General features: G+C 41.1%; 1 protein-coding gene across 1 annotated transcript in view; it reads left to right on the top strand.

Moving 5' to 3' along the window:
* pkn3 (protein kinase N3) overlaps window positions 1-13,036 on the top strand; it is a 61,735-nt gene that overhangs the window by 331 nt on the left and 48,368 nt on the right.

Genomic DNA, 13,036 nt, shown 5'->3' with positions numbered 1-13,036 from the left:
GTTTAGTTATCATGGGAACATTAGGTGCCAACATTACGCCAATAATATTACCCGACGTTTAGTTTAAAGTTAGGTTAAAAACGCTAGTTGCTACTTTGCCATGTACAGGCGCACTGGATGTTCCTGTTCGTCTTGTTTGCCTCTCCTCATAGTTCCTGTTTGTGGTTGTCAGACAATTAGGCTACCTCAGAGTTTTTAATGTATGGATGTAGCTAACTCTTTTAACGACTAATATTTAAGAACAGAAAATACGGTAAGCCGGTAAAATAACTTCTCGACGTGGCTGTAATACCTCCTTCCAGAATCGGCATAGTTAGTTTGTTACGTTATTCGAGCAGACACCCAGTAGGGCTATCTATTAAGTTACATAAAATAGTTTATTTCAATAGGAAGGTTAGCTAACACTGTGACATTTTGTTGTTGTTCGTCTTGGTGAAAGAAGATGAATTGCCAAGAGAGTTTTAGCCTAGCCTTATTAAAATAAGTAATTTGGTCATTTTGTATTAGCCTATTACAGAAAAATGTAATAAAGTAGCCTAAGTAAAATTAATACATTTAGAACTACGTGCCATCCATTGGTCACTATGGAATGTCTTTATAATGGGACCCAGACTTGACACCACTTCCAAGGACAGAAAAAAGGTGTACTTGTTTTGATTGGCAGATAGATAATAGCTACCCTTATACATGAGTAGATACAAGGGGTGGGGGAAAAAATTGATACAGCATAGTATCGCGATATTTTCTGTGGCAATACTGTTTGTCAGTTTGTCTGCTTTTTTTTTTTTTTTTTTTTGCAGCAATGAAATTAAAGTGAGATAAACAAAGACATTTATCTTTTTAGATAAAACAGATATCGACAAAGTTTCCTTTAGGGGACATAATTTGAAATTGGGAAAAATTTTAAGTTGGAAAAAAGGTAATAAATTGCAATATATCGCAGAATATTGCAATATGTTTAAATCACAGTAATATTGTATTGTGACGTAAGTATCGTGGTGATATCATGTCGTGAGGCCTCTGGTGATTTCCACCCCATGTAGATACTACTAATACCCAACACAAAGCCAGCATACCACAGCAGCTGTTATTTTGCTTGGCAGCAAAGACAATAACTAGTAGCCAAGGATTGATAAACTAATAGTTATATGTATCTGGGCTTTGTATCCAGTGGTGGAGTAGAGTGATAAAATAAGAATAATTTTATCCAATCTTAAACAAATCCAACAATATTGTCATAAAACCTTTTAACTATGTGTTTATTGTTCTTATTTAGCATCTTTTCATTTAACTTAAATTGGTTTTGTTATTGCTTACATATAGCATGTCTTATGTATACAACTACTGCTATTATTTTGATTGATTATTTCTGATTATTTTCTTAAACGCTTGATAGTACAAAAAACAAACAAAAACAATAGCCGCAAGTGGCAATTCAAACCCTTTTTTTCTGCTTCTCAAAGCACTTTCACTTGTTACAGGTACCTTTCACTTACATTCATACACTTTGAGATCAAGCAGGTCCTGGGGTCGAACCGCCAACCTTCTGAATGTTATGGCGTTTTTTTTTAAAGATTATTTTTTGGGCATTTTTAGGCCTTTATTCGACAGGACAGCTGAAGACATGAAAGGGGAGAGAGAGGGGGATTTGACATGCAGCAAAGGGCTGCAGGTTGGAGTCGAACCCAGGCCCGCTGCTTCAAGGAGTAAACCTCAATATATGGGTGCCCGCTCTACCAACTGAGCTATCCGGGCGCCTGTTATGGCGTTTTTCCATTACATGGTACCTGCTCGAATCGCCTCAACTCTTTTTTTGGTTTTCCATTATGAAAAAAAGTCCCTGGTACCTGCCAACAGGTACTTTTTTTAGTATCACCTCCGTCGAGGTTTCCAAGGTGACGTGAAAACCTGCAGACTACTGATTGGTCGGAGAGAATCGTCACTAATCACTGAGTCATCATTGCTAGTGACAGACAGGGGTGTCCTGAACAAACCCGCCATTTTTAAATAGTTTAGCCAGCTGTGTTTTTTTTTTGCTGCCTCCAGTTTCTCTTGAAACAAATTGTGTCTTCTGGCTGTGTCAACAGCCACATGCTGAGAATCAAAAACAACACACCTTTGACGTTCTGTGTGTGTGTCACGTTAGGTCGTGGCAGTTTCCTTCGGCATCGCTATGACGACCAGCCACACTCGCCTCACGCATAAGACGGTACTAAATCTGCAAAGGAAAAAGGAGGATGGGGCACCGCGGTCGAGCAGAGTCGAGCCGAGTAGAGTAGAGCTGGTACTAGCAGTGGGTAAGCACCATTAGGCAAAAGCTCTACCGCCTGAGCTACAGCAGGATGGGAAGCAGCCCAATCGCCAAAAGTCAAAGCAACAAGCAGCATTGAACTTAGCAATTGATTTGGCATCTGGCCAAATCGCCAAAGTTAAAGCCGCAAGCAGAGTTGAGCAGGTTTGTAGCTTCACAAAGCTGAGCAAAATCACTTCAGATGGTTTAATGCTCTATAGAAAAAGTGGTGAAACCAACCACACACCTGTTTCATCACTACAATAAATGCAGCAAATCCCGTGATTACGCCCCCTTTATCGGATTTTAACGAAACTTGGTACATAGTTCAAGTCGTTGTGTTTAATGTCTCCATCAATTTGCCCTTGATGAAGTTCTTTGATTGATGGCGGCCATGTTTTATGACGAATCTTGCTCATTTATAGTAGAAATGTGTATCTCAGTCCCAAATATCTATTAATTTAATTGTTTTTCACATTATGCAAATTAGCTAAATACCCTCATGGCAGACGTTTATGGTCCAAGAGGCTTTTTTATAGAGCACATTGAGCTGGACTTGTGTGAGGAATTTCATGTCCATTGGACTCACCATGTGAGGGGCGTGCCCTTTAAAACTTTTGGCCTAAGTTATAGTGCCACCATCAGGCTGAATTGCATCATATTTGTTGGGGAGCATGAGCACATCAACATCAGTTATGGTGACAATTTTCATGTCTCTAGCTCGTTCCAGCCAAGGGGGTAAGCGAGCATCCAGAAAGCATAGCTCCTATGGAGATATCCTGAGGCTAACAAGCAATCACCTTCTGCTAGCATTCCATTGACTCCCATTCATTTTGGCGTCACTTTGACAGCGAATAACTTTACATCTGAAGCGTTTAAAGAGTCTATTTGTCCATTATTTATTTCTAAAGAAACACAACAATGTATAAAAGGCTCCACTACCTTGTATCTCACGTTATGGCCCAGTAGCAGCCGTTTTTGTAAAAATAGGCTAACGATTGTGTCATAACTACGCAACTTTCTGTCGCACAGTAGAGAAATTACCGTACAGTACAGGAGAAGTTTGCAGGCAATCGGGGGGACGTGGAGGGAACAAAATATTTCAGCAACGTTTTGCTCCTGCTCCTACGCTCATGGCCAGTTCCTACTCACGCTCTCCGTCTCTGCAAGATTCGGAATGATTCAGATTTCTCTTGGCACAGCTACCAGAAGACTTACAACTTTCAGACAGGCTGCTCACGTCACATCTACGTCGTCAAGCTCAGTTTGAGGCTGCGCAGTATGCTCAGCCATCACTGGAAAAGTGCTACTAATTGACTTCACTGGTCTCCGTCGAAGTCTATGGCGTCGCTTTCACTGTCCATGGTTCCAGCCCCCAGTAACTTGAGGAAAGGCATAATTTAGCATATAATGCTAAATAGGCCATGCCCACATGCACCAATCAATATGATACTTCAGATCCTGGTTACTACCCCCCCCCCTCCCCCAGACCATGTGTACCAATTTTGGTGAAAACCGGGTCTTGCGGTAAATCTTGTGGTATTGTGGCCAGGTTAGCTCAGTTGGTAGAGCAGGCGCACAATATAGAGGTTTACTCCTGCGGCCCTTTGCTGCATGTCATTCCCCCTCTCTCTCCCCCTTCATGTTTTCATCTGTCCTGTGGAAATAAATGCCTAAAAATGCCCAAAAAATACTCTTTAAAAAAAGAAATAAAAAACTTGTAGTATTTTGGCAGCCCCTATGGGTTAAACTCATAATCCTTGTGTCAGACTATTCCTCATGACGCACTGAAGATATGTTACAAATTTTATGATGATTGGTCAAACCATTAGTGAGTTATGGCCAATTTACCGCTAAGCCCCACCCTTGGCGTAATTCTTTAATTGATGGCGGCCATGTTTTTTCACCAATCTTGCTCATTTATAGTAGAAATTTGTATCTCAGTCCTGCAATTGACAAAGTTCTATTCATTTTACTGTTTTTCACATTATGCAAATTAGCCAAAAATTCCATCATTGCGGACCTCTATGGTCCAAGAGGCTTTTTTGTAAAGCACATTGAGCTGCATATGTGTGAGAAATTTCAAGTCAATCGGACTTAAAGCCTGAGGGGCGTTTTTCTTTCCAAAATTGGATTCCTCTTCTATGGAACCAGCTCCCAGTCTGGGTTCGGGAGGCAGACACATCCACATTTAAGAGTAAGCTTAAAACTCTCCTCTTTAAAAAAAGCTTATAGTTAGGGAGTGAGGAGTAGCAGAGTACGCCTAGACCGGCGATGGAAGGTGTGTAGCTGCAGACACTGCAGCCCCTCCTCATCTATCAGCTTCTCTTCATAGCTGTTGGATTACTCTACTAACCTTTGTAGGCTGGCTCAGGTTTGCCTTGGACCTCCTCTTAGTTATGCTGCTATAGTTTTAGGCTGCGTCTCATTTCTCGGTCTTAACCCTTCCCCTTACCCCTACCCCTTAGTTTTGCGCGCTCCCGTGAGAGTAAGTGCTGTCCCAATACTCATTTTGGTCGAGGGGTAGGGCTAAGGGGAAGGGCTATATACCCCTTAACGCCAAGTAAGGACGCAAACTTACTTGAACAACAAGGGGTATCCAGATTCATTGCGCAACAAGGAACATGGCTGCCCATTCGACCAGAGAGATCCTTAAATGTAAGTATTTTCGGCTTAAAGAATTGATTTAAAAATTACGACGGTCTTGTTTTGTGCTCTACACAGTCCTGTACATATATATTTGCAACCATATTTGTAATTGAAACGTTTTTAAAAATCGCTAGCTTGCTATGCTAACGCTAATGCGTTTTTTTTTTTTAAAGTTTACGTTAACGTTAGCTACATTGCTTATTTGCACAACAGTCCCGCATTTCTCTGCCTTGAATGGACTCCATGCATGTCTACAGTGTTACCTAAACTCCATTAGCAGCGAATTTCGTTTGATATCAGTGTATAACACTACTTGCTTTGGAGACATCGATACGTGCTTTACATATACCATCCTGTATCACACAGGGACGCCGGAGGAAACCCAGCAGCTGATCCACTTTCTGAAAACGAGCAGAAGTTTCTGCGTTCATGTTGTAGCCATTCATTATTGTATTGGTACTGTATTATTGTAAACATGTGTAATTCATTCCTGTTCATGCACCTGTACATTGTTGTTGGTTATGATACAGGACACTAATGAAAGAAATGGGGTATGGAGGGAAAAGTTACTGGCCAACAGGCATCAGACTGGGGTCTGGAATTTCAGAATAGCTGTAGTTTTTTGTTTGTTTGTGGTCTTGTGTGTCTTTTTTTTAGTTTTATACATTTGAGTGCCTTTTTATATGAGTGACATGTAAGTTATGGTTCTAATAGTTGTAATAATGTTTACTTTATTGGGCAATAAAGACAGCTTTTTGTTAACAAAGAAAGTGTTTCTGAACATCAATGACATTCAAAACAGTGATAACTGAAACAGATATACAACACACCATGCAGTGTGTTATTATTATTATTATTATTATTATTATTGTGTGTATAAATATTTATTGCAAACAGACCTAAGTATGTATGATGATGTAACCAAGTGGCGTCTCATTTCATAGGGGTATGTTTTCACCCCTACCCCTTACCCCTTGTTTACGAGGGCCAAGGGCTAGGGGTAAACTAATGGGTAGGGGTAAGATAGAGAAATGGGATTCAGCCTTAGACTGCTGGGGGACTTCCTTTGACACCCTGGGCTCCTCTCTCTTTCCATCTGTCCATCATTCATGTCCCAGTAGTGCTTGTTACTAACTTAGCTCTTAACTTAGCTTATTCCCCGTAGTCCTTATGTTTACTCGCCTCGCAAAATTTACTTGGTTTGTGGCGGCACCTAAATCGTGGTTGCAACTGCTGCCGTGTTCCTGAAATTGACACCCTGCTACGCCCTGCACTGCTACAACTGTTATTTTATTATTATTTTATTAGGTTTCTGCCTGTTAAAAGGAAGTTTTTCCTCGCCACTGTCACACCAAATGCTTGCTCTTGGGGGAATTGTTGGGTCTTTGTAAATTACAGAGTGTGGTCTAGACCTACTTAATCTGTAAAGTGCCCTGAGATCACTACTTTTATGGTTTGACACTATAAATACTATAAATCAATATAAATTGAATTGAATTTAGTGCATTGGAAATTAAAATTCAAAGCTCCATTATTAATTATTGCAAATTACAACCAGCAGCTAAACAATACTAGATCAAATAGGCTATGCTAACAGCAAACCACTGTTGGCTTGAATGTAACGTTTTTCACACTCAATGTTTAACATTTTTAACCTGTAACATTTCATCCAGTCTATGCTAAATACAAACCCTCAACTTTAACACACACCTACTCAAGGCTGCCTATTACTGTCGGTTAGTGCTCTCTCTGATAAGTCGATCTGCTAGCAAAATCAAAGCAAAATAAGTTATTCCCAAATTGCCCTATCTCTTTTAATTCCTTAGCAATGGATATGGACTAACACAAAAAAACCTTAATATTGACTCTGATCTCTATAGTGCAGCATCATGATTAATAAAGCCTTGAGAAAGTTGAGACTAACACACTTTTGAGTATGACTAAATTATATCATACAAGGAAAAAAAGGAGATGGCTTTTTTGATCATTAATTGTAGCGCCACCATGTGGCAGATTGGGCTCATATTTCTTGGAAACCGAATGCACATCATTTCCAGTCATTGGGCCAAGTTTCGTGTTTCTAGCTCATTCCAGCTCACAGGAATGTGATTTAATAAATTTAATTATGTGATAATTAAAGTTGCAAGCAGCGATAAATGGGCCCTCGCTGGACTTTTATTAAGCATGAGAAATTTGGAGCAGATTGGACACTATACATTTGAGTTACAACAACTAGTATCCTCCGTCGAGGTTCCAAGCGAGCTGAGGCGATACCAAAAGGTGACGTGAAAACCTGCAGATTGGTCGGAGAGAATCGTCACTAATCACTGCGTCATCATTGCTAGTGACAGACGGGGGTGTCCTGAACAAACCCGCCATTTTTAAATAGTTTAGCCAGCAGTGTTTTCATCTCATTTGGCAATGGTTCATTAATATCAAAAAGTTACGCACTTAAGCTTTAAAGAATGTATTTTTGACTAAAGCTGAAACTGTTAGTTCATTATGCATTCTGTAACAATTTAACCAAGCAAAAATATTCACTGTTTTTCTAGATTTTCAAATATAAAGATTTATTGATTTTGTGTGTTTTACAGGATTCTGTTTGAGCAAAACAAAACATTTGAAGATGTATTTTTGGACTCTAAGAATTGTTGTTATTTTTCATTTAAGACTAAATGATTAATCAAAAACAGATTAAGAGGTTAAAGGAGAACTCAGGGCAATTTTTACGTTAATCTTGATCGCTATACTTTTTTGAGTACTGTCTATAGCAAAAACCACGAGCCGAATTGGTGCTAGCAACATGGAGCTTCTGTAGCTAATGCCCAGAGCTCCCGTTAGCTAAAACGGCAGTTATGGGGGCATAAGCTAAAGAGTGCCTTTGTGCCTCTTAACTGACTCAAAATGCTATTAAAATGTCTGTGCAACATGAACAGGGCGCTTACACGACAACAAGATGCGTTTAGCAACTTAGCCATTGTTGAAATTCACATACCCTGTGAAGGATTTTAATCTAAAATGTGACCGATTTGACCGGTCTGGCCCTAAAAAGGCCAGACTTAATCTGACTCCAATTCTTTGGTCACTATTTTGTGTTCGTTTACTGGTAGATCAGAGAAATAAAACTCAGGAATCAAATCAAGACCAAGATTCGTCCAGTTAAAGTTAATAAGTTTAATGAATGATATTTTAGAATACAAGTACATGTACATGGATCCGATACAAGGCAAAGTCTGTCTCCTAACGGACCGACAGCGTTTCCCCCTAGCTCTCATCAGTTTGGATCCAGTCCAGATCTTCTGGCTCCAGCCGGCTCCTAACTAATTTGTAACACTGTATAAAAACATGACCTTGACTTTCAATTCTCAGCTCAGAAGAAACAAGCTGCTATTGTTGGATTTTGAACACCTGTGTTTTAATCTCCAGCAAACTTTAAGGAGTTTTCATGAGAGCCAGGTCATTTCCATACAGTGTCACAAATCCCGCGCTTGCAAAGTGCTGACCATTGTTTGCCTCGTTCCCCCCCCGATCAGAGAGGATCTTTCTCACACTCCCTTTTATAATGTCTAATCACTGTAAAACTAGATGGCCTCTCATAACCCAGGGAAACAGAGGCACTGAGGTCAGCACCATGAACTCTAAAACCTTTTCTTAACACTTTCACAAAATATATTCTAACACCTGTTAGCTGCTAGCTGCCGTCTGGGATGAGTGAGTGTGTTCAGCCAGGCTCCGGTAATAATCATCACGCTGCAGTCCCGTGTGTATTTGTAACATTTATATCCATTTTGTGTGCAATCCATCTGGCGTTGGTGAGTAGGAGTCTTGTCCGTGTCGATTGTTGTGGTTTCCTTAGCCGGGCTAGCATGCCCGGCCGGCGTCCCTGCTTCTGCTTCCTCCCCGCCATCCTGGCTTCACGCGGCCGACAACAGTACAACGAGCGCCCGCTGGTCTGGTGGATGTCTTCCAGAAGACCGTTCAAGCCTTCGCTGCGAAAAATTGTATTTTATTTCCCCCTCAAAAATAGGTAATTGAGCACTGTAGTGGTTATGACCATATTAGTGACTATGCTACATGGAAACGGACCAAATTATGTTTGGGTCCTGTACAGTAAAATAATGTTTTTAGATGGCTAGCTGTAGTCTCGCTAAGTCCCGTGGGAATTCAGTTGTAGCAGGAAAAAGGTAAATAGCAAATTCCTCTGTACAAGTGTGATGGGATCTCACTCTTTACAGCACAGGCTTTCTTCCTCGGTAGGCATTGGGTCACAACACCCACACAAACACCACCAGTTGCCCGAAATCCGTGTCCTTGAAGCAGATGTTTCATCTGCCAGTTGCCCCTTTGTCTGTCTCCTTCTTTCCAACTCTTGTGAAGCTAGTTCTTCGTCTATATACTCGGGTTCGACTAAATAAGGACGACCATCAAACTCAGACGCCTCTTCCATGTGTTCAGTATCTTCTATATTCTCCAGTTACGTTACTCCAAACTTCTTCCCTTGTGAACAACTCCGATCTTCACTCTTCACACACTACGCTCCTCCAACCTGCACACTACTATTTACCTTTTTCCTGCTACAACTGAATTCCCACGGGACTTAGCGATACTACAGCTAGCCGTCTAAAACACTATTTTACTGTACAGGACCCAAACATAATTTGGTCCGTTTCCATGTAGCATAGTCACTAATATGGTCATAACCACTACAGTGCTCAATTATCTAATTTTGAGGGGGAAATAAAATACAATTTTTCTCGGCGAAGGCTTGAACGGTCTTCTGGAAGACATTCACCATACCAGCGGGTGTCGTTGGATTGTTGTTGGCCACGTGAAGCCAGGAGGGCGGGGAGGAAGCAGAGGCAGGGACGCCGGCCGGGCATGCTAGCCCGGCTAAGGAAACCACAACGATCGACACGGACAAGACTCCTACTCACCAACGCCAGATGGATTGCACACTAAATGGATATTTATGTTACAAATACACACGGGACTGCAGCGTGATGATTATTACCGGAGCCTGGCTGAACACACTCACTCATCCCAGACGGCAGCTAGCAGCTAACAGGGTATGTGAATTTCAACAATGGCTAAGTTGCTAAACGCATCTTGTTGTCATGTAAGGGCCCTGTTCATGTTGCACAGACATTTTAATAGCATTTTGAGTCTGTTAAGAGGCACAAAGGCACTCTTTAGCTTATGCCCCCATAACTGCCGTTTTAGCTAACGGGAGCTCTGGGCATTAGCTACAGAAGCTCCATGTTGCTAGCACCAATTCGGCTCGTGGTTTTTGCTATAGACAGTACTCAAAAAAGTATAGCGATCAAGATTAACGTAAAAATTGCCCGGAGTTCTCCTTTAATTCATAATCACCAGGCCATCCGGCCCAACCCTCGTCCCCCTAGTAATAATCTATCCGGGGGGGAGAGATTGGGGTAGATGGGGGAAACCTTTTTTTAAAGTATAAAGGCAGCTACACACTGGGCCGATAATCGGCCGTTGGACAGTCTGGCAAGGTCGGTGACTCGAGTCTGTTCAGTGTGTTCCGTGCCGTCGTCCGTCCGAGGGGCTGTCGGCCTTCATTTTGGTTGACCTGACGTGTTCAGTTGGAGACAGGCCAGTCGGGACTCACCCGGAAAATCTTTTAAACTGAAAAATTTATTAAAATGAAGACTATTTCTTGCTTAAAATGTTTTCAGAAACACGTTTCAGTGAACTATTTTAGTACAATATGAGATCGTATTCTGAACAAGCCGCCATGACAGTCTGTCTTTGAATTTCCGGAGAAAACAAACCCACGTGACGCGTTCGTCCAATCAGCTGCTGGTTTTAATTTTTGGGTGACAATACAGATTAGCGCCGCCTGCTGCTATGGAGACGTATTACGTCTCGTCGCTTTGGTGTGTTCCGAGGCACTTTTTTTGACCAACTCGGGGAGTCCAACTGTCTTTTCTGCCAACGGTCGGCCGTCTGGTTGGTGTGTAACTGCCTTAACTCCCATTGACTGTCCTGTCCAGTGGTTCCTTTAATCGCTTTTAAACACTTTTAACCTTTTAAATAGCCTTTTTAAAGAACCAAACCAGGTTTTTTAAGTGGTTTTCCACATGGCTGGTTCTCTTGTGCCCGTGCCCCTCGTAGCGGCCATTAAGGACGCTACGATTTAACCCTAACCCAAAGCTTTGATTATACTCGCGCTCGGCATCTACAGGGGCCAGTGCCACGCTGTCGCGAGTGCTACGAGCCTGCACCAAGACGTTTATTGTCAACCCATTGTTCGTTGCAGTATTCTCTGAAACACCAGAGAGCGTACAAACAAAAAAATCTGAGAGAGCGTAAGTAAAGGAAAGCAGGCTGCCTGGCAGCAGTAGTAAACACATCCATGATGAACACCGACGTACCAAGAAACATTACCTTTATCTACTCTAATCATTAACATGACTGTTTATCTCCAAATCGAAACTACCGTCTGCCTGTAACACTGTTAAGAACACGCTTTCCATGAAGCCAGTGTGCCTTTTTTTGTTGAATTGGCAGGCCACTGTCGGCCGTTGGCTGAACAGCCAATACAGATGGACTGGAGTATGTGATGTTAGCTGTGGCAACTGAATATAACATGTAAACTGCCCCGCCCATTTCTAGCACTTAATGTGATTCTTGTGCATTGCTCCTGGGTTGTGTCTCAGGTCTGAATTGTCATGACCAGGGATAAACCGATGTTGACTGGCTTTGTTTGAATTTCCAAAAGAAGGGTTGTGTCAGGTTACCAGGGCCCAACCCTGGTCATTGGTGTGAAAGAGGTATTAGTCGTTTCCACTTAATCAAATGGTTCCGCTCCTTTCTTTTTGGGTTGCATCAACCAGTGGACAAAAGCTGTGCTTAATTTCCATTTAAAATGATAATTGCAATTTTTTGTCACATGGGTGGAAACATGGGTGATGGCTGTACTTTCTATTGTAGGTGATGGTTTCAGTTCATCTCAGTAGTGTTGAACTCTGTGGTAGTTAATTGGACAGCTGTAACATGGCAGCTAACTGTAGTTAGCAAAATGTCCAAATGGTTCCACTTTACTTGAGGTTATGGATATTATTCATGACACCGTCATATAAGCATTTGATGATGAAATCAAACTTCATGACAGGTTCAAATTGTTTCACTTTACTTGAGGTCAAGGAAAAATATTCATGACACATGTTGTCATGTTATAATGCTCTCATGACAGCCAATGTAAAAAACAACCTCTTAATGTAATGTTAACACATACAGCTAAATAGTTTATTAAAGTTTGATAATTGGGCCTGTCATGACATATTTATGAGGTTATGTTGTCTAGGTTAATGTCAAGTTGTCATTACAAAGACATCGACAGGTTGTACTGTCTTGCTTAATGTCAAGTTGTCATAACACAGAGATTGTTGTCTTCGTTAAAGTCACGTTGTCATGACAAAGACATCTTGGACAATGCTAACTTTACATTAAATGTGTCATAATTTACTGAATGACACTTAATGACAACAGTCATGAACACTCAAAATGACTTCTTCAAAGTCACTGAATGTCTGAACTTTGAGTGTCATGACATAATAATGACGGTGTCATGTCAGTCTAATGCACACCCCTTCAAATAAAGTGTTACCAACTCTGTTGATCCTTCTTAGTGCTGGCCTTTGTAATGTTGCAGCTGCCTACATTTAAATCTCCCTTTTAATTTAACATTTTTTGGAGTCTAGGTTGAGGGTTCTTTTATTGCAAACTTAAATTTCAGTTCCTGAAATCCATTTGTAGTCATAATTCTTGTTTAAAGAGTGTGTTCTAGAAAAACAACCAAGTCTGAGACATGGGTAAGACAGCTAGACCCAATATAAGTGATAGTAGCATGTTTTTGTTGAAACAAAAAGCTAGCTGGGCTACTAACGATCACAAAACTAATGTAATCGAGAAAAAAATAAAATGTACATTACGTTTTGCAAGTAAACTCTTTTTTTTGTCTGGATTCGAATCCAGGCAGCTGCCAAAGCTCTGGTTGAGCTAGAGGTCACCCCAACTGTTTCACTGTTAAAGTTCAATAAATGTAACATCTTTCCAAAAGTTAATGAGTAATCG

This window comes from Sander lucioperca, chromosome 14 (genome assembly GCF_008315115.2).
Source record: "Sander lucioperca isolate FBNREF2018 chromosome 14, SLUC_FBN_1.2, whole genome shotgun sequence".
In the NCBI taxonomy this organism is placed as follows: Eukaryota; Metazoa; Chordata; class Actinopteri; order Perciformes; family Percidae; genus Sander; species Sander lucioperca.
Note: the sequence above shows the minus strand (reverse complement) of the source record. Positions and strands in the feature narration are given on the sequence as shown.